Source organism: Caretta caretta, chromosome 1 (genome assembly GCF_965140235.1).
Source record: "Caretta caretta isolate rCarCar2 chromosome 1, rCarCar1.hap1, whole genome shotgun sequence".
Lineage (NCBI taxonomy): Eukaryota > Metazoa > Chordata > Testudines > Cheloniidae > Caretta > Caretta caretta.
In genome coordinates this window covers 183,004,868-183,026,634 of record NC_134206.1, presented here as the reverse complement: position 1 = coordinate 183,026,634, position 21,767 = coordinate 183,004,868, and positions in this window count along the sequence as shown.

Sequence of the window (21,767 nt, the reverse complement as noted above, 5' to 3'; positions counted from 1 at the left end):
CAGCGGCCGGAACCCCGGCAGGCAGCAGCGTGCCATTAAAAATCCTGCTCCTACAGCCCTGTGCTCAGTGCACTCCTACCCTCAGCTCAGTGCAGAGAGAGAGGACGAGAATGGGCTAGAACCAGGGAGAAGGTAGGTACCCACTCTATGTGAGCAGGGCTGGGATCCCAGACTGAGCCGCTCAGCCCACTGCCAGTCTGGGGTTCTGGCTGCCAGGCCCTTGCCAGCCAGGGTCTCAGCCGCAGGCCCCACTCAGCTTGCTGTAGGCCTATGTGAATGGAACCCCAGGCCGGCAGCAGGCTGAGCAGGCCAGTGGTGTAAGATCAGCATTTTAATTTAATTTTAAATTAAGCTTCTTAAACATTTTGAAAACCTTGTTTACTTTACATACAACAATAGTTTAGTGACAGGTTTCAGAGTAGCAGCCGTGTTAGTCTGTATTCTCAAAAAGAAAGGAGTACTTGTGGTTACCTTAGAGACTAACCAATTTATTTGAGCATAAGCTTTCATGAGCTCCAGCTCACTTCATCGGATGCTTATGCTCAAATAAGTTTGTTAGTCTCTAAGGTGCCACAAGTACTCCTTTTCTTTTTGACAATAGTTTAGTTATATCATATATAGACTTAGAGAGAGAGACCGTCTAAAAAACATTAAAATGTATTACTGGTATGTGAAACCTTAAAGTGAATGAATGAAGACTCGGCACACCACTTCTGAAAGGTTGCTGACCCCTGGTGTAGACTGTGCTTGTCTTTAAGTACGGTTGAATCATTGCTGTCTGGTGTGAACAATGCTGCCTCTGTTAAGTGTTGCATTTTGCCTTTACAGATGGAACCTTGAGATCTCAGCTGTCTGTGTTACCACCAGCTGAAAGACTCCAAAGAATTAGGAAGAGGCCATGTAGAAGCAAAGAGAACATGCTGCATGAAGTAATGCAGCAGTCTCTTAATGAAAATCAAAAAGCGCAGGAGTGGCGGGAGAGTGAAAGGAGGGTCCACCAGCAGAATGCAGATCACCAGCACCAAAGCACGGAGTTGCTGCTAAGCATTATGGAGCGCCAATCAGACTCGATACAGGCGCTCGTAGCCATGCAGGCAGAGCACTACTACCCCCGCCCTCCTCTGCAGCCCTTGTCCCAAAACTATTTCCCTTGTGCCCCCATGTCACCTCCAATCCACTTTTCCCCCCATCCAGGTTCTTATCACCACCAGCTGCCTCCAACACCTGTAGCTTCACCACCCAGTCCTGCAAACTACGCCCCTCACCCATTGCACTCAACCCCCATCACCAGGCATTTTAGCCAGCCAGAAGTGCAGCATTCATTGCACAGCACTCCAGACAGCAAGGCAGAGTATGATAACAGGACACATGCAAATCTGTGATTGAACCATTCCCCACCCCCACCCCCTTGCCCGTTGTGTTTCCCAAGCAGTTGTGTTTCTTTTCAATAAATGCATTTTCTTTTAAATAAATGGATTTTTGGCTTTGAAAGCATTCTTTATTATTGCAGTAAGTAAAAGATACCTTAGCCCAAGAAAGCAACAGGCACTGAAAGTCAGTGTCACAAACACAGATTCCTACGAACATTGAAACCACCGCTCTTCACTCCCATGCAGGGCACCAAACAATACTAGTGGCTTTCAGCCTCAAATTGCTCCCTCAAAGCATACCTAATCCTTGCAGCCCCACACTGGATCCCTCTAATCCCTGCTCTCTGGCTGTTCAAATTCAGCCTCCAGGTATGGAACCTCCAAGTTCCATGCCTGAGTGAATCTTTTCACCCTTCCCTTCACAAATATTATGGAGGGTACAGCACGCGGATATAACTGTGGGGATGTTGCCAACGACCAGGACCAGCTTCCCATACAGACAGCACCAGCTTTAAATGGCCAAAAGCACACTCCAGTCATTCTGCACTGACTCAGCCTGTTGTTGAACCGCTCCTTGCTGCTGTCAAGGCTCCCTGTGTAGTGTTTCATGAGCCACAGCATTAAAGTGTAAGCGGGGTCTCCAAGGATCACAATGGGCATTTCGACTTCCCCTACGGTGATCTTCTGGTCTGGGAAGAAAGTCCCAGCATGCAACTTCCTGAACAGGCCAGTGTTCCAAAAGATGTGTGCGTCATGCACCTTTCTGGGCCAGCCTGCGTTAATGTCAATGAAATGCCCATGGTGATCCACAAACGCCTGGAGAACCATAGAGAAATACCCCTTCCGATTAACGTACTCAGAGGCTAGGGGGTCTGTTGCCAGAATTGGAATGTGTCCCATCTATCGCCCCGCCGGAGTTAGGGAAATCCATTTGTGCAAAGCCAGCTACGTCATGCACGTTACACAGAGTCACGGTTCTTCTGAGCAGGATGTGATTAATGGCCCTGCAAACTTGCATCAACATGATTCCAACGGTCGACTTTCCCACTCCAAACTGGTTAGCAACTGATTGGCAACTATCTGGAGCTGCCAACTTCCAGATTGCAATAGCCACCTGCTTCTCCACCGGCAGGGCAGCTCTCAATCTCGTGTCTTTGCTCCGCAGGGCTGGGATGAGCTCATCACACAGTCCCATGGAAGTGGCTTTTCTCATCCAAAAGTTCTGCAGCCACTGCTCGTCCTCCCAGACTTGCATGACGATGTGATCCCACCACTCAGTGCTTGTTTCCCGAGCCCAAAAGCAGTGTTTCACGGTGGTGAGCATGTCTGTGAATGCCACAAGCAATCTCATGTCATATGCGTTATGCAAGTCGACATCATTGTCGGAGTCCTCACTGTCAGTTTGGATCTTAAGGAGTAACTCGACTGCCAAACGTGACGTGCTGGCAAGACTCATCAGCATATTCCTCAGCACTTTGGGCTCCATTCTCACAGACCAAAAGGGAAGACAGAGTGCTCAGTACAAAAAACATTGAAAGATGGTGCTAAATGTGGATGGAAGCATAGGTATTGCTGGGAGGCAAAGCGCTGCATCATGGGGCATTGGGACAGGACCCACCATGCCCCACCCTCCCCGCCCTACCCCCTTCCCATGAGCCACAGCTCCAGAATGGGAAGAGGTGCTCTGTGGAATAGCTGCCCATAATGCACCACTCCCAATGCCGCTGCAAGTGTTGCAAATGTGGCCATGCTTGTGCGCTTGCTGCTGACAGTGTGAACACACTGCAGTGCTTTCCCTACTGCGCTCTCTGAGGGCTGGTTTAACTCACAGCGCTCTACATCTGCAAATGTAGCCATGCTCTAAGGCTATGTCCACACTACGCAGCTTTTATGACACAGCTATGTTGCTATAGCCGTGCCGCTAAAAGTCACTCAGTATAGCTGCTGTTGGTTGGCTCTCCTGCTGACAAAAAACTTCCACCCCAAATGCTCCTGCTGACAACATGCTGTTCACACTGGCACCTGTTGTTGCCAACACTTTTGTCTTTCAGGGGGCGGGTTTTCAACACCTCTGAAAGACAAAAGTTGGGTTGTTTAATTGCCAGTGTAGACACAGCCTAATGCTAATGTTACTTAACTGCAATGAAGTCATTACAGACAATTCTCTCCCATTCAGTAAGCAGGTATTTCCAAGCTCAAATCACCCCTGAAGTTAAAGCTACCTACAACCTGGTGACATAGCAAGGAATGGCATCACACCAAATTGCAGGAATGGGTCCATCTTGTTGAATTCATCCCATGCGTAGGTCCTTTGAATATATTCCAATTGCACCAGGGGTGAATTTGGTCCATGACTTTTCAATGTGCCATGTTTGCAGGAGTGCAAATAAATAATAGTTATAGGACATAATTGCACTGTGAATCGAAGCATTATCTATTTTCAGATAAAACATAAGAGATCTGGAAACAAACACTCTCACTATTTTTGATGCTGAAATAGGAAAGTCAAAAAGAAAGTGGCTTCTGTTACTTTAGTTCACAGAAGAATCTCTGTATAATCTAGGTGGTAACATGTTTTCTGAGTAAAAAGAATATTTGTTGATGCTCATGTTTGATTTCCAACTCTGTATCTCCCCCAAGCACCAGTTCATGTAGGCATGCTCTGAATGGATTGTAAAAGAAATAAAACAAAATTTTGTGCCCTACATAAATATTTAATCCACTCCCCAAAGCAATAATCAAGTTAAAGATGCAACTACAGCATGCCCAAGTATACAGGACTGTAGTTTTGTAAATTATATTAATATTAGGCATTATTATGGCTGACTTAATTTTAATATTTTTCAGAATGCATTTTCACAGGAGATTTGAGGAATAACATGTTTGTGTCTTTCTTGTTACATCATTTATTTTATTACATTGTATCATGATATTTTATTGGGGAAGTGTTTCATTTTTTTTTTCTTCTGTGAGGATATATTGTTTGGGAATTCAGATAACTTGAGTGGTTTCCCTTGTAACAACAATACATATTTGCCTCCCTTAAGGCACAGTTTACATATCTTACATTTGTTTCTTACATTCTCTCCATGACTTTCAATGCTGTCATAAAAATAGCTTCAAATGTTCACTTTCTATTCTGTTTAAAAAGTCATTTATGGCTTGATTAGTTATATAGCACTAGGCATTCTTCTGCCTCATTTTCATTAATTATAGATTTTCTCTCTGGAGAATTACTTAGACATTGTCATAATGCTTTTATTGTGGCTCAAATGTCTGCAAGAAAATATAATAGTATACAAGAAAAATCTTTGTCACCCTTACGCTGATTTAGTGTCTTATTCTGAAAGTAGACTCATTGATTTTAATGGGGAATATTTGGAGAGTAAGGTGCTCTTTAGCATGAATATTAGAATGTATGAGTATTGTGCAGTATTTGAATTGCCTAGTATTGGAATGAATTCATTTTCATTTTACATAGTTATAACTGTAATAATTGAGAGGGCTTCTCAAAATCCTGTCCTTAAGGGATAGATTTTGCCACCCTTGCTCACGCTGTGTTATACTTCACTATTGGAGAAGTCCCACTGAGTAAGAATAGTGGATTCTGCCTTTGCTGCTCATAATTATTCCAAATTAGCTACTAAAGAGGAAACATTATGGCCAGTAGGGTTGGACAGAAATGGGGACAAAAATCAGAAAATAGTTTTCCATTTTTCATTGATATAAGTTGTCAAGGTTCCTTCCCCACTCTGAACTCTGGGGTACAGATGTGGGGACCTGCATGAAAGACCCCCTAAGTTTATTCTTACCAGCTTAGGTTAAAAACTTCCTCAAGGTACAAACTTTGCCTTGTCCTTGAACCCTATGCTGCCACCACCAAGCATGTTAAACAAAGAACAGGGAAAGAGCCCACTTGGAGATGTCTTCCCCCCAAAATATCCCCCAAGCCCTACACCACCTTTCCTGGGGAAGGCTTGATAAAAATCCTCACCAATTTGTCCAGGTGAACACAGACCCAAACCCTTGGATCTTAAGAACAATGAAAAACAATCAAGTTCTTAAAAGAAGAATTTTAATTAAAGAAAAAGTAAAATACCTCTGTAAAATCAGGATGGTAAATACCTTACAGGGTAATCAGATTCAAAACATAGAGAATCCCTCTAGGTAAAACCTGAAATTACAAAAAGACACAAAAACAAGACTATACATTCCATTCAGCACAGGTATTTTACCAGCCATTAAACAAAAGGAAATCTAACCCATTTCTAGCTAGATTACTTACTAACTTTTTACAGGAGTTCTGAGCTGCATTCCTGATCTGTTCCCAGCAAAAGCATCACACAGACAGACAGACCCTTTGTTCCCCCCACCCCTCCAGCTTTGAAAGTATCTTGTCTCCTCATTGGTCATTTTGGTCAGGTGCCAGCGAGGTTATCCTAGCTTCTTAACCCTTTACAGGTGAAAGGATTTTTCCTCTGGCCAGGAGAGATTTAAAGGTATTTACCCTTCTCTTTATATTTATGACATAAGTCTAATGGCATTTTTTCCTCATTAAAATTCCTGATTAAGAGCTGGAATTATTATACTTCCTAATGATGAATTGTTCAAGAAAAAATATGAAAAAAGCTATTCCAAATAGTGTATAATCCAATGTAAACCATAGACTGGATTTCTAATAGTTTTCTCTGTAAGAGTCTTAATTCCAGCTTCTTTCTGGTGTTTTGAAAGCATGAGATAGAATCTTATCACTCCACCCTGAAAATACATCTTGTCAGTGGTGAGACAATTATTTGGGTTTCTCACATCACAACCTAAATCTGACAAGGGATTTTTTGAGGGATTTTTGTCTCCAGATTAAAATAAATCAGCAAGCATGCCTTGTGCATTTGTCCATATAGCTTTCATGTTACCTGTTTTGTCCTTACATATCTAAAAGCAGAGCTATTTCACATTAATTTTACTTCATTTTTTAAAGTTTCTATTGATTTATTTTGTACTCAGTTGTTTCACTTAGCCATAGTTGACTATGAGAAGTAGTACAGAGTTGCATTGCCCCAGGCACTAAGATTTGGTCCTAAATGCATAGTCTATCCGGGTTCTTGAATGCAATCATTCAAAGAAGCAGAAATTTAAAAAAAGCAAAAGTCAACAAGGCACAGAATCTCAATATGTAACAGAAATGATACTTCAGAGATCAGCATACAGTTTGGACATTCAGGAAAAGGAAATACAATATGGTCATGACAGCTACACTCGTAGCTTCACCGTTCCCACCAGCTACTCACATTTCTCATGGGAATTCTTCTCATGGTAATTAGATAAATATGGGCCACATCCTAAAATCCTTACTCAGAGCTCACTGTGAAAAACTCCATCTGAATTCAGTTAGAGTTTTGCCTAAGTAAGGACAATGTCTGTAATGATATGTTTACTTGTAATGAATTATTCAGGCACTAGATGTCTCTGTGGACTACATAGAATTGCAGACAGGGCCTGGTTCTCGGTAAACGAAAAGGCAAAGTTGGAACTCAAGCTGTGTTAAAGCCTGTTTTCTTGTGTCTGTAAGTGTGGTTAACTTTCTCTTGCTCAAAATGTACCATGAATCATATACCATGACAGCATCAATCATAAAATAAATTTTCTATTAACACTGGACCAGTAATGAATATGCAGACCTTACTCAAGCAAAATTATTTATTAACCTAAATAAGGAGTTTTTCCTGAGTAGAGGCTACAGAATTGGATCCTATAAGTTAACAGAATGTCCACTGACAAGTCACAAAAATTTATGTGACTGCAACTCCTACAGAATTATGAGAGCTGAATTTGGCACATAGTATTGTAGATCCTATTATAGAAATGTCCCATTGCTCAAATTTACTATACTTAGCTATAAAAAAAATGCTTTATACATCTTATATAAAAATGAAAATTACTATTCTAAACCATAATCTGATGGAATCTAATATAATTACCTAATGAATATTCAAATTTCTAAGCAATTGCTTATCAAAACTGGGTAATTTTTCAAATACCATTTCAGAAATAGCAAACTTAAAGAATGTTGATAATTGCATAAAATTGTGATAGTAATTCAATCTGTAGTAGGTTGAGAATGCAATAGATGAGTTGCATATATATATTTTAAAGATACATTGAAACAGGGATAAGAGAGAAGACCGAAGTAAAACTGACACCCGTCAAATTAAAATGTTGCTTTCTACATTTGATTTAGATTATTTCCTTTGATACAGAAGAAATTATACAACTGAAAGGATTCCAAAGAAAGAAAAATGTGTGGTAGTGTTCAAACCCATAGTGTTAATAAAAAAAATCAGAGAGATTTAAAAAGAGTATTTGTTTTACAGAAAGGGAAATCATAAATACAGACTCTTTTCTCCATAAGGTTTACAGTACAATAGTGATTCTCAAACTTTTGTCCTGGTGACCCCTTTCAAATAGCAAGCCTCTGAGTGTGACCCCCCTTATAAATTAAAAACACTTTTTTATATATTTAACACCATTATAAATGGTGGATGCAAAGTGGGGTTTGGGGTGGAGGCTGACAGCTCGCAACCCCCCCCATGTAATAACCTTGGGACCCCCTGAGGGGTCCCAACCCCCAGTTTGAGAACCCCTGCAGTACAATACTAAAAATTCTTGTAATGTTGTGTGTGTGCGTGGGCGTGTGCTTGTGTGTAATGGATGCTGTGCATTTTCCACAAAATAATGTGATGCATTTTACTTAATTGATTATTTGCCACTTCATTGCTCTGTAGCATGACATATTGACTCATCAAAGTTTGGTTCCACAGAGGAGCTATGCAGTTTTCCTGAGAGTGAAAAGTGTAGGTGTTGTGGCAAATTGCCGGTACGATTATGATGGGTCCCATGCTTCCTCTTCTTGGGGGGGGGGGGTCAGGGCACAATTTCCTGACCCTGAATACTAGAGTATTTACTGTCCCACTAGTAACCCAGAGAAGGGTAGTGGAGAGGGAGGGACCCAGGCCTGCCCTCTATTCTGGGTCCCAGCCCAGGGGCCCTAGGGATAGTGGTAACCCACTTGAACTAGTGTTTTCTTCCCCTGGGCTACTTCCCTTTCCTGCTCTTCAGCTTGTGGGGCTTCCTGCCCTCTCTCTCTGCACAAGGTGGGTGTCTCTTTACCTACGGTCTTGGTCTTCTAGCCAGTCACGGCACTTCTCCAAACTCTCCTCTGCTTCAACTCCTTCCCCTGGCTGATTGAAGCAGGGGGGTTTTATCAGGTGACTAGCTTCAGGTGCTCTAATTGGCTTCAGGTACTTTTAACTAATCTATAGAAACCTTTCTTCCCTCTACAGGGAAAAGGCTTCTCCTCATCCTGGGACTTACATATATCTCCTAGATCACTCTCCTGCTACCTTCTGGCCATGCTGTATCACAGCGTGCAAAGAAAAACAAAAACAAAAGCCAGAAGCTGGGAATGGGAAACAGGAAATGGATCACTTCATGATTACCTGTTCTATTCATTTCCTCTGAAGTACCTGGCATTGGCCACTGTCTGAAGACAGCATACTAGGCTAGATGGACCTTTGGTCTGAGCCAGTATGACTGTTCTTATGTAAAAAACACATAACCAAACATGAGAGTGACGTTTTGTTTAAAAAATAGTTGTTCATAATTACGTTTCTACATCCATATTTAGGTGCAAAAATTAGTGACTTGCTTTTCAGTGAAGTCAATGGAAGCTGGTAAGCCCTTAGCACTTTTGAAAACCAGTTCATTTATTTACGTGCATAAATATGGAAATAGGATGAGATTTCCAAAACAGCCTGAGTGATTAGGAGCAAAAGTCCCACTGAAAGTCAATAGGATTTGTTCTTCTAAATCACTGTATCATTCTTGAAAATCCCACCGATAGGAACCTAACTGGAGGCACCCATTTTTGAAAATATTGTCCGACATGTCTCTGTGGTATCCCCTGGGAAATTTTTGGGCAGAAGTGTAAGCACTGCACATAGATTGGTGGGCAGTTCTTAGCAGTTTCAAGTGGAGTGACTTCTCTCATTCCATAATAATTAAAACAAGCAATCAGCAGCTGTGACGTTGTCTGATTAAAATATAACCATGCAAATCAGTATTGCTACCACTGTTATAAAATTGCAACAAATCTTATACAAAATATAACTCCTGGCCAGAAAGGGTTAAACAGCTTGCAGGCTGAATGACCCACAGCCCTCCTTAAAAATAAAAGTTGGAAAGGTATGTGAACGGTCTATTCGTGATAGACTTCCTAATGGATAAATTGTCCTACGTTAATTTGTGTAACTAATTACTGGTGGTGTTTAGGAAGCAGACGGTTACATCAAAAGTCTATTCCTTACCCAGGACTAGTGTTCAAGTGGATGCTAGAACACTATAAAAGACTATTGGGTCCTGATTCTGTCATCTCAGATCTGCTTAAGCTTCATCAGGGGAAGTTTGAGTTGCAAGTTTGAGGTCCCAGTTATGCTGGTACTCCATGAAGATGATATTGGACTATAACCTATGAACTAAATTCTAAAAGAACTCTTTGCAACTACAAAGCTCACCATCTCTGCTGTGTCTCTGAAACGCAAGAATTAAACTCATGTATTTATGTATATTGATATCTTAACCAAACTCTCTTTTCTTTTAAAATAAATTTTAGTTTAGTTAATAAGAATTGACTGTAGCATGTAATTGGATAAGATCTGGAATATTCAATAACATGGGAGGTAATGTGTCCGATCCTTTGGGATTGGTAGAACCTTTATTTATATATAAATGTTTATATTTATTTATATATTTATGATTAAATAAGATTTTCAGAAATCTTCATCATATTTGACTTGGGTACCTGGATGGAGGCCTGAGACTGGATCACTTTAAAGGAACTGTGTTGTTTTGGGCTTCTGAATAACCAGTGAGGTAAGAAAGCAGCTGTTTTATGCTGGCTTGGTAAATCTAAGTATTGGAATATCCACCAGCTTTGGGGTTTGTCTGCCCCATTCTTTGCAGTTCAACCTAATTGAGTGACCTTGTCTGGCCCCTACCTGGACCCCTGGTCACAGGAGCATCATTTGTTTGTTTGGTGGTGTGGCCAAGGTTCTAACTGGTGTTAATGCTGGTTCACCCTAGTTTGGGGACTTTTGGTAATGAGATTTATCAGAGGAAGCTGATTTTGCTAAGTGGCAGCTTAATTCACATATTGTAACATGCAACCTGTTTTGTATGTATTATCTATTGTGGATTTATTTTAGGCATTTAGATACTAAAGTAATAGAGGTTATGTAAGTACCTGAAATAGATTGTATTTAAAATGAGAATACGTTATATTGACCAGAGCAGTCCTGTGTTGCCATGACCAGGGGAAGCAGGGAGATTACCAAAGTGATTTCTTTATTACAGAAGAAAAGAGGAGTCTGTCACTCCCCAGGTGAGAAGGTGATATTCTGGAATGATATAATCCTGTGGAGTGTGTCTCTGCTAGGGACTGATCTCTTGGGTGGAGTTTTGGAGAGCAGAGGGGGACACACTCCCTTAGCTAACATAAATTGAAAGAAAAAAGTGAGATCTCATCACACCGTCCAAGGAGGAGAGAGAACTCTCTCTACTCTGAGGAGGATGGGGAGCTATACTCTTCTGAACTCCCAGTCCCTGCTCCCCTTTCCTTTTATCTCTGTTTATACTGGTGTAGGCAGAAGCCGCAGGGAGGATTGGGAGTAGGGTGCGGGTAGCCGAATACTGAATATGCACTTGTCAGAGAACAGTTGAATGATGAACGTGAACTGGGGATATCAGAGGCTGTTGCTGTTTAAGTAAAAAGTGCTATTGCAGGTAATGTAGGGCCTGAGTCTGCAAGGTCCTGAGCATCTCTTGCAAGTTGGTGAGTGACTTCAATGGAAGTTGAGGGCACCCAGAGCCTTGCAATGGCCATTCAGCACACTGCAGAGCCAGACATTTATTTTCACTTCTTGCCTGTTATGAGCAGTGATTTTTTTCCCCATAAACCCATTGCATGGCCATTCTACTTTGTTTTAGAGCAATGTAACGTAACAGTTAAACTACAGAAGTTTTATTGTGGATTTATTATGGTGTATTTGATTTGCAGGGAAAGATACATGTCCTGCCTGCAGAAAAGAAAGAATGTCTATTAAAAAAATCCTAATTATGAATATCTTTCAAAAACATCCATGTACATCTTAGACTTTCCCAGAGGCAGAGCTAATTTGTGCTCTGTGCATTTGATGTGGGATTTCGCACAACTATTATCTCTGCTTTTTCATAAACCAGAGAATGTATCTCAGCAAGCTGCAGTGGTGATGTGCACACATGCTGCACTCACATTTGTCCTAATGAAACTCTGCATATTGAAGTGACAATATAGAATAAGCTATTTTTATGACCTTATGAAACATTCATTTATTTAGAACCTGATCCTATGATCACTGAAGTAAATGGGTGCAAGAATATGTCTTAACTTTGTAACGGGAGTGTGAATGTCTTCTCTAGAAATCTTGAGAACTGTGAGAGTTATAGTTTTCTAACATTTATCAGTGAGTACTCTGCCTGCTTATCATGATCTTTTTTTTCTTTTTCCTTTTTTAAATAAAAGCTGTTCTGTAACATAAAAAGATGGAAAAAAACAGTTTAAGTGGACAATGAATTCCATTGTGTTCAATCCAATTCAGCCAAAGGGCTTATGTATTCACTTACCATATATGACATATTGTAACATGTTCATGTGCTAGAGTCACTGGATTCTAGCTTGTACTATAGCACAACAAAGAGTCAACACAGAGTTGGGTAAAATGTCTGAGTCTCTGAAATATAAAGTAAACAAAGGTTATGAGACTGCATACTATAATGGCACTATTGGCTGTCCTTGTCTGTATATAATATTCATTTTACGTATATAAGTAGGATATAAATTAAGCATTGGTCTTGGGCTGACACTTTGCACAGGAATGAGTTTCACCCAGTACTTGTAAAAGGAAAACGTAGGTCGTATAGAATGGAGCACTTGGGATGGAAAAGAGTAAGAAGATTGTTTGGCTTTCCATCTGCACAATGAAGACACCTTTTTATAAAAGCTGTTTGAATGTAAGGAGCAGGAGGTCTAGAATCTGGGTTTGTATCGTACCAGGGTTGTAATCACCTCCATACTACCAACTACTAGCTCTAGCAACAGACACACTTGGCAGGTCATGAGCCTCAGGGACTCCCATGCACCACAGGATGTGCCACCAACAGAGGGCCAGATTGACAAGACATTCCCAATAACTGATTGGTCTGCACATACTACTTAAGCCTGGGGAGGATACAGGAAGTTTGTTCAATTACGTGGCATCCCAGTTAGCTGCTGCTACAGATTGTACTTCCTCGTTCTCCTTCTGCTCCCTGGTTCCTGGCCTTGGCTTTAACTCCTGGCTCTGATACCTGTCTCAGCTTTGTCTGGTTCCTAGGCCTTACCATCCATCTCCTTACTTGGCCTCAACACCTGACTCCGACCCCTGGTTCCTGATCCTGGATCAACCCAAGACTCTGATTCCAGATGTCTGACTCTGTCTCTACTCATTAAACTGTCCACACATGACCTGGACCTGACACTGAAGCCAGCATTGAAGAAAGGAGAAAAATATAAGATGTTCCTACCCACCAATGTATAGTTTCAACCTAAAAAGCAAAGAATCCATCAATTATTTTTCACCTAAGAAGTAGTTACCTTCGTGTACTTATTGCCATCTGCACTATGGGTGAAATTCACCCCTATGTAGATAATCAGTACAAGGCCTATGTCCTATTTAAATTCACATAAGTCCTCTAAATAGGGGCAAGATGGTGCATTTGCTTTGTGCTAATCTTCTGCAGGGGGTGAATTTGCTCTATGTGATAGAAAATCTACCTTGGCAACTTCAAGTTAATAATATTTTAAAAAAATCAAAACCAATTAGTTTAAAAAAAAAACGATCAGAAGCACTGGACAGTGATATAATTATATATTTCCATATGTCTATATATGACAACCCATTCTTCCATCCCACAGAAGACAATGTAGCAGAAATAGGAATAACTGAGTCATTTCCTCTTTGTAAACTAATTTACACTTCAATGCAAAAAATCTGCATTAATAGAATGTTAAGAAGAAGAATTTTAAAAGTTGCAAAAATTATATTCCACAGAATACTATAACTCAATTCCCTTCACATACATAGTATATTATTATATTGTTCTATTTGCTGTTCAGCTTTATGCTTCTATAAGCTTATAATATGGCTAAAATATTGTTGCTGAGGAAAATCTTTGAATTTCATAATTTTCAGGTGTTCAACTTCTCATCCATAATGTTGTATTAAAATTGTTTTTTTATATTCAATTTCCATGCATGGTTTGAGTGGGCGAGGAGGATACACCTGTGATTGATTACACATTCAAATTAAACAGGTTTAAGATACAATGTAAGATTCAGATGAATTTACAGTACATGTACATATTTTAGTGTGCATGAGTTTGTATTTATTTCAATGTCCGTGCCACTGCATATTCCAATAAACTACATTTAGTTTTCTTGAATATGAGATGTAAGATTCAAATAAAGACAAGAAATGCATTTTGTGGAATTTTCTTACATGTATAATGAGTTGCATTATTATCTTAATACTTAACTTTCAGAGCATGCAAATTTACTGCAGTATTTATGGAATTCCTCTTTTAATATAGGGTATACTACAAATTAGGTAAGGAATTATTGTGGTGTAGTAAATATAAAGGGTGAATTCCTAGCTCTATTTAAGCCAATAGCAAAATTCTCATGGAATTGAATGAAGCCAGGATTTCACGCCAAGATTTAAATGGTGTCCTATGATATGCTGTACTATTGACCCATTGCACAGATTGGCAGGAAATGTGTGAACCCTCTGGCTAGTAGAAAATACCACTGATAGCTGTTATGAATGATGGGATTTACATGGTACTAACACTAGGTCATATATGGCTAGTTAATCTCAGAATACTAGTGTGAGATTACTCAGGGTACAATCTGGACTGATGGACAGCTATGTCTCCTCAATTCTCCAACATGGGGCACCTTTTACACTACTTGTCTGTGAAAGCAACCACTCCCTGGCCTGATCACACACAGCCTCTAGCATGTAAATTACCCCCAGATGAATTACATGAGTGCTCTTACCCAGCGACTCCTGAATTATATTGGAGAGTGACACCAGCAAATTTCCAGTCCCAGACTTGTCCCCAGAAATGTACGTCTTGTACTGCCTAGTATCTTCCTGGACAACAGAAGCTTATAGAAAGTCTGTCATTTCATTAATAGAAAAATGATATGAACAAACCTTGTTATCGCAAATAGAGTTTCCCAAACACTTCAATCCAAACACACGCTGGTTGAGATAAAAGAATAAAACACGTTTATTAACTTCAGAAAGAGAGATTTAAGTGATCACAAGTAATGAGACATAAAAGTCAGAATTGGTTACAAAGAAATAAAAGGTAAAATGCAAACTAATACCTAACTTATAAAGCTATTGAATTCAAAGCAAAGATTTCTCTCACCACATGCTTTTGCAGTCTTACTGGCTGAACTCCTTTCAGGCAGGGTTTTCCCCCCTCAGTTCAAAGATGTTTTTGGTCCTCAGGTGGTGTGGTTGCCGTGGATAGAGAGAAAGGAGGAATGTTTGTGGGATTCTGTTCTCCTTTCTTATAGCTCTGCTTTTCTTTGATAATCATCTTCAGCCGAGGTTCAGGAGACAGGGAGTCTGTTTCAATAATTTCCAACTATTCCATTGCCAAGATGTAAATTTCTCACTCACATCCTTCTTCCTGCCAAAGAATGGCACTTAATCAGGCAATAGTCCATTTGATTACGCGGACGCCTGGCTGAGGTGCTGGCTGGCCTTTTGTTTCTGGGAAGTGATTTGAAGCTGTTTCCTTAGATTTGGAACATGTCTTGCATCTGATGAAGTGAGCTGTAGCTCACAAAAGCTTGTGCTCAAATAAATTTGTTAGTCTCTAAGGTGCCACAAGTCCTTGTTTGCTTTATACAGTAGCATTTCATAACTTTACACACAATGTTGCCACACATGATGTGCTGATCACTATTGTCCTTGTAAAATATGAGTTTTCAAATGATACCTCACAAGGCATACTTTGTACAAAATTTATCATAATCTTGTAACAAGAGTAAACATAAGGGCATAAGGTTCGCTGGAACCAGTTGTTAAATTTAGAAGCCCCTAACAACTGGCCAAAAGTGGTGCCTTAGGCGCTGACTCCATGGGTGCTCCGGGGCTGAAGCACCCACCGGCAGCTCCTCGCCCAGCCCCAGCTCACCTCACCTCCACTCCGCCTCCTCCCCTGAATGCACCTCCCCACCCTGCTTCTCCGCGTCCCCCTAGGTTTCCCGCAAATCAGCTGTTCGCACGGGAAGCCTGGGAGGGCTGAGAAGCAAGCGGTGGCTTCATGCTCAGGACCAGGGAGGGGGAGGCGGAGGTGAGCTGGGGTGGGGGGGCGAGGAGAGCCGCTCGCGCCACAGTAGATAACTTGGGGGGCATGCACGGGAACTGCTCCCCACCCCAGCTCGCCTCCGCCTCCCTGGGCCTGAGCATGAAGCCACCGCCAAATTTTCCCCTTGGGTGCTCCAGCCCCAGAGCACCCAGGGAGTTGGTGCCTAAGGCGCCACTTTTGATGTGATCGGTGGGGGGGCAGTCGCTCCCCCACTCCCTCCCTAGCTATGCTACCCTGCCTCAAGGAGACAGAGGGACCTGCCGGATGCTTCCTGGGAGCCACCCCAGGTAAGCACTGCTGGGACTCCCCACCTCGTCCCCTGACAGGTCCTTCTGGCTCTTAGAGGCAGGGTGCGGTGGACACCCACTACGGTGGCCCACAAGACCCTCGTGCCCAGTTCTGGGGGCAGTCAGGGGACAGGGGAGGGGGTGGATGGGGCAGAGGTCCCGGGGGGCATTAAGGAATGCGGGGGGTTGGATGGGGCAGGAGTCCCAGTGGGCGGGGGCAGTCCATGTCCCCCTCATGGGGTGAGGAGGGAACAGGTTGTTAAGATTTTGGCAGCTCATCACTGCATAAGGGTACAGACTGTCACAACTAGAATAAAAGAGTGACGCTTTGTGAGATAATGGAGGCTCAGTCTTGTAAAAAGAATAAAGGAGGTAGGTTCTCTTGAAGGTAGAGCTGGTCAAAAATTGGAATGTATGTCTTCAGGAAAATTCAGATATTTTGAAATTTGCTTTTCAGGATCAGGTTTGTTAACCTGGAGTCAAATGCTGGGATAGTTTTTTACAGACTTGAAAGTTCTGAAACAAATGTATTCTGAGCATATTGTTTTTGCCATTTCTGATAAAAAATGAAACTTTGAAACATTCCTCAATTTGCAATGTTTCATTTCAACTTGGTTCAACATTAAGCTGTGGCCCATTGTGCTGCCATGGTACTTCATGTGAATTGTCTCATTCTCCCATCTCCTCTCTGGGCCAGCCTCCCTTGCTGGACTAAATCTCCCATGAAGCACCAGATCTATTCAACCAGAAGTGAGGCTGCAAAAATGAGTGATGAGAATAGGGGCAGAAGGCACCCAAACTACAACTCCCATGAGGCACCATGGCAACGCAAGCAGACACAGATTAATGCTGAATTTACTTGAAACAAAACATTGACAAACTAGATTTTTTTCATTTGGAATGACTCAGAACGAAACAAAATATTATTTTGATTTTTCTGATGGAAAACAATAATAATAATAATAAAAAACTTCAACAAAATTGAAATTTTCCTGTGGGAAAATTTTGATTTTTATAGAAACTGCTTTTCTCATAAAAAATATCTAGATGGAAGATTTCCTTCCAGTTCTAGGAGAAAGACATGGAACTTGAAGGTTGACCCAGAGGGTTTTCTGTCTTTCACTTTATTCAAGTTGTGCTGAAAGAGTCCACTCAAGATTAGGGTCTTATCATGCTAAGTCTAGAGCAAACATAACATGAAGACATACCCAGTTCTGAAGGCTGTACAATGTAAATAGAACATTTAGAAAACTAAAAAAAGGCAATGGGAGGGGAAAAGGGGTACAGTGTACAAGCAAAGTGGCCAGAATGATGGTTGTCACATATTGTGTGAGTTATCTTATTTTTAATCCACTAGGGGATGGGGTCAGAAGATAAGAGGGGGGTGAGTTGTTAATAAATGCATGTCTATACTACACAGTTTTGTTGACTTAAGGTACATCAGTCATCTACTGATGTAATTAAATTGCCTTTGCATGCATCTTGTGATGATTGAGCACGTCCATTGATCGTACTCTTGCATTGACAGAGAGAGCTATGGGTAGCTATGGTAGCTATCCCACTGTGCAACGCACCACCGTCTGCCACTGGCAGTTCTGGGAAGAGTTCTCAATGCCCCATGGGGTGGGCTTACTATCCCATGATGCAGTTTTCTCTGTCCCATCATTCTGTGGGCTTCTGACTATATTTCATGCTACTTTTCAATGGCCTCTGTAAACTGTGCACCAGCCATCTCTGTCGGAAAGCATGGATCCTGCACTGCTCTCTAGTCTTGTGATGAGCATTATGAACACATCACAGCTGATCCTATAGTATTTCATGAGCTGCAAATCTGATATTGACACTGTGCTGCCTGCCTGCTGTGTGCCATGGAAAGAAACAGTTCAAGATTGCTTTTGGCATTCACTCCACTGGCCACTGCTTCCAGCCTCCCACCCCCAAGGTATCCATGGGACTCTTGGTGGTGGAGGCGGGTCACTGCCGAGGATGACAGCCAGCTCCTTGTAGAAGCAGCATGTGTTTGGCAATTCACCAGTCTGGCGATTGGCCTCCCATGCCTTCTGGTATGCCTGACTCAGCTCCTTGATTTTAGCATGGCGCTGCTGTGTGTCCCTTTTGTGCCCCTTCTCCTCCATGCTATGAGCAATCTGCCCATAGGTATCCAAGTTCATATGTCTGGAGCAGAGCTGCGACTGCACAACCTCCTCTCCCCACAGACTCAGCAGATCCAACAAATCCGGTGTACTTCAGTCGGGAACACGTTTGCTGCGGGGAGCCAGCATGGACAGCTGGGAAGATGCAATGTGAGCTGTCCATGCTGAACAAACAGGAAGTAGAATTTCAAAAATCTCCGAGCCTTTAAAGGAAGAGGGGTGAATGCCTGTGTACCTGGCTGCAGGGCAGTGGAGTTCAAACTGGTGACCAGAGCGGTCATGATGGGCATTGTGGGACACCTCCTGGAGGTCTCTCAGGGTGACATAAGCAATGCAGTGTCGACACTGACAATGTGTCACTCTAGCTACATTGCAAAAAGCTCTATGCCTCTCATCCAGGTGATTTTATTATGTGGGCATAGCACGAGAGTTAAATCAGCAGGAGGAGCATTGCAATGTGTCTGAAAAGCTGACTTGTCCTAAGAGAGAACAGTAAAAGAAAGAAGAAGACGGGAGACTGTGAGGAAGTAAAGAAAGAACAGGCTAATAAGCTAAGCAGTTTATGTGGAGGGAGATCTGGAGAGTAGGATAAACCTGGCAGAAGAAGGATTATGAGAGAGAAATATATGAGGGGGTACAGTAAATAGAAGAACAGCAGAGGAAAGGATGGTTTTGGATATGTTTTGAAATAAGACACACTTTAGACTTTCATTCTGGTCTTGGCTAAAGAAGGCCACAAGTTACAGTTCCTTTACTTTGTATTTGGGCTGAGGATAGCCCTAATATATATTTGTCTTTTACTCTTAAAGGTGCAGGACATTCTTTTCATTTAATATTCTGGTATACATTAAAACATGCCACTAAAGTGTTTTACATTCCATCCAAATAAGCAAAATCCTTTTCTGCTCCAATAGCCTTTCTTACAGTAGGATCACACTGTGAAATAAATACATTATATGCAGTAGGCAGTTTTTAACAGATATAACTTCATAATTTCTAAATCACATTTTTCAAAAATATAAAAGAAACAAAAAGGCAGTTCTGGCAATGGAATGACTAGCCATTAAAATTATTGTGCATCATTACCAATGACAAATGTTCTGTGGGGCAAAGTAAGTCCTTAGTTACTGTATGTCTGTGCAACCCTGTGGTCTTCAGATTATGCCCTCAGATTATGTCTTCAGATTATGCCCATGCAAGAAGGCTGTCCGAGAGCCAGAGTGCCCAGTAGAGCTGGGCAGAGACCAATAATATCTTGGAGAGAAATTTAAAAAAAAATGTTTGTGTTTGTTTGTTTGTTTGTTTGTTTGTTTTGAGGGGGAGGTGTTCCAAGTTTGAGTGAAACCAATTTTTGCAATCTTGAAATCCTCCACAGAATGGAATTATTGGCATCTGCCCAGCTCTATTCTAGACAGATAACAAATTCTGCATCTCTCTCTATAGAGGAAAGTATACTTCCTTAAAATAATTATAAGCTCCTAGAATCAGTTAATTTTTGGTACTGAATCTCCTTGAGAAGGCAGAAACCATCTTCACTTATTTTGATCAGCAAAGGGGTAGTTGCTGTAGTGGCAGCTACCTAGGGGAAGCTTACTGAAATCTGGAAAGGCATTTACCGTGTAGTTAATAATAATTAATAGTGTTAAGCCACAGCTTTTAGAATGGTTCTCTGTATACAGGGGCTCTTCAGCAGTAGGATTTTCTTTGGGAGAGCAACGGTCATGACTAAGGCTGTGTGTCTGTCATGGAAGTCACGGATTCTGTGATTTTCTGTGACCTCCGTGACTTCTGCAGTGATCGGTGCAGCTGGTTCAAGGGCTACCCGAGCAGATCAGGCAGCCCTAGGCCAGGCACAATGGGAGCTTTGATGTGGGGGGGGCTCAGGGCTGGGGCAGCGGGTTGGGGTGTGGGGTGGGTCTTACCTCAGTGGTGGGGGGAAAGAGTCCCCAGAATTGGCCAGCATGTCCCTGTAGCTTCTAGGTGGAGAGGCTCTGTGTACTGCCCCTGCCCACAGGCATCGCCTCTGAAGTGCCCATTGACTGCGGTTCCCAGCCAATGGAAGCTGCAGAGCTGGAGCTTGTGGCAGGGGCTGTGCATGGAGACCTGCTAGCCTTCCTTCTCCCTTGGAGATGCAGGGACATGCGAAACCAGGTAGGGAACCTGCCAGCCCTGCCAACCCTCCCCCCGCCCAGCACCAGTAGGGGTTCCGGGCCATGCGCTGCCTGCTCCCCAGCACCAGCAGAGGTCCTCGGCCACCCCCCAGCACCTGCAGCACCCCTGGACTGTCCCCCCAGAGCATCCGCAACCCCAAACCCAAGTTTTAGTTAGGGGTATATAGTACAAGTCATAGACAGTCATGGGCAGTAAATAAAAATTCACAGTCCATGACCTGACCATGACTTTTACAAAAAATACCCATGACTAAAACAGAGCCTTAATCATGACACTCTGGAAGTTTGCCACCAAAAGTACTGATGGCTAATCTTGCTCATTATCAGGTGCTAATCAGTGGATGTGCTATTCGACTCAGCACCTGACATCATCCCCAAAGGTGATTTGCAGAAGTAGAGCTTCTGAGTAAGAACTGATGCTGAGGATTATATTCAGATACATAACTCATGAAAGTGCGGATGGTAGTGCTGTTTTTGCAGCTGATGACTTTGCCCTGGCCGAGGCTTTAAATTTACTATTCGCTACCTTTTAATTCTCCTATTCTCAACTCAGAAGTATCTGCTCCATTTAGAGCCATGGAAAAATGTACTTTTTACTTTGCAAAACAAAAACTATTTGTTTCATTTTTTTCTTGCTCAATAACTGACTAAAATGCTGTGTATCGTATTTGCTTCTTGGTGTTGAATTGCTTGGCATCAGATATATACTGTTGTATGATACTTCTCCTTCTCATCGCAAATATTTACTTTTATTTTTACCTCCAACACATAACCATGCTTTTCTCAATATTTTGGATGCTTATGATTGCCAGTGGACATAACTCATTGTCCTGTTTAGAGGATATGTGGCATTTGATGGGCATTTGTTGGCATGGTTTTCCATCAAATGTCATGCTAAATCAGTGGTGGGCAACCTGCAGCCCATCAAGGTAATCTGATTGCAGGCCACAAGACATTTTGCTGATGTTGACCATCCGCAGGCATGGCTCCTGCAGTTCCCAGTGGCCATGGTTCACCGTTCACGGCCAATGAGAGCTGCGGGAAGTGGCCCCTATGGCCCAACACTTCCCGCAGTTCCCATTGGCTGGGAACAGCAAACCGCAGCCACTGAGAGCTGAGGGGGCCCATGCCTGCAGAAGGTCAACATCAGCAAAATATCTCGTGGCCCGCAATCAGATTATCCTGATGGACTGCATGCAGCCCGCAGGCCGCAGGTTGCCCATCACTGTGCTAAATCCTTGACAGAATAATATTTATTTGATATCA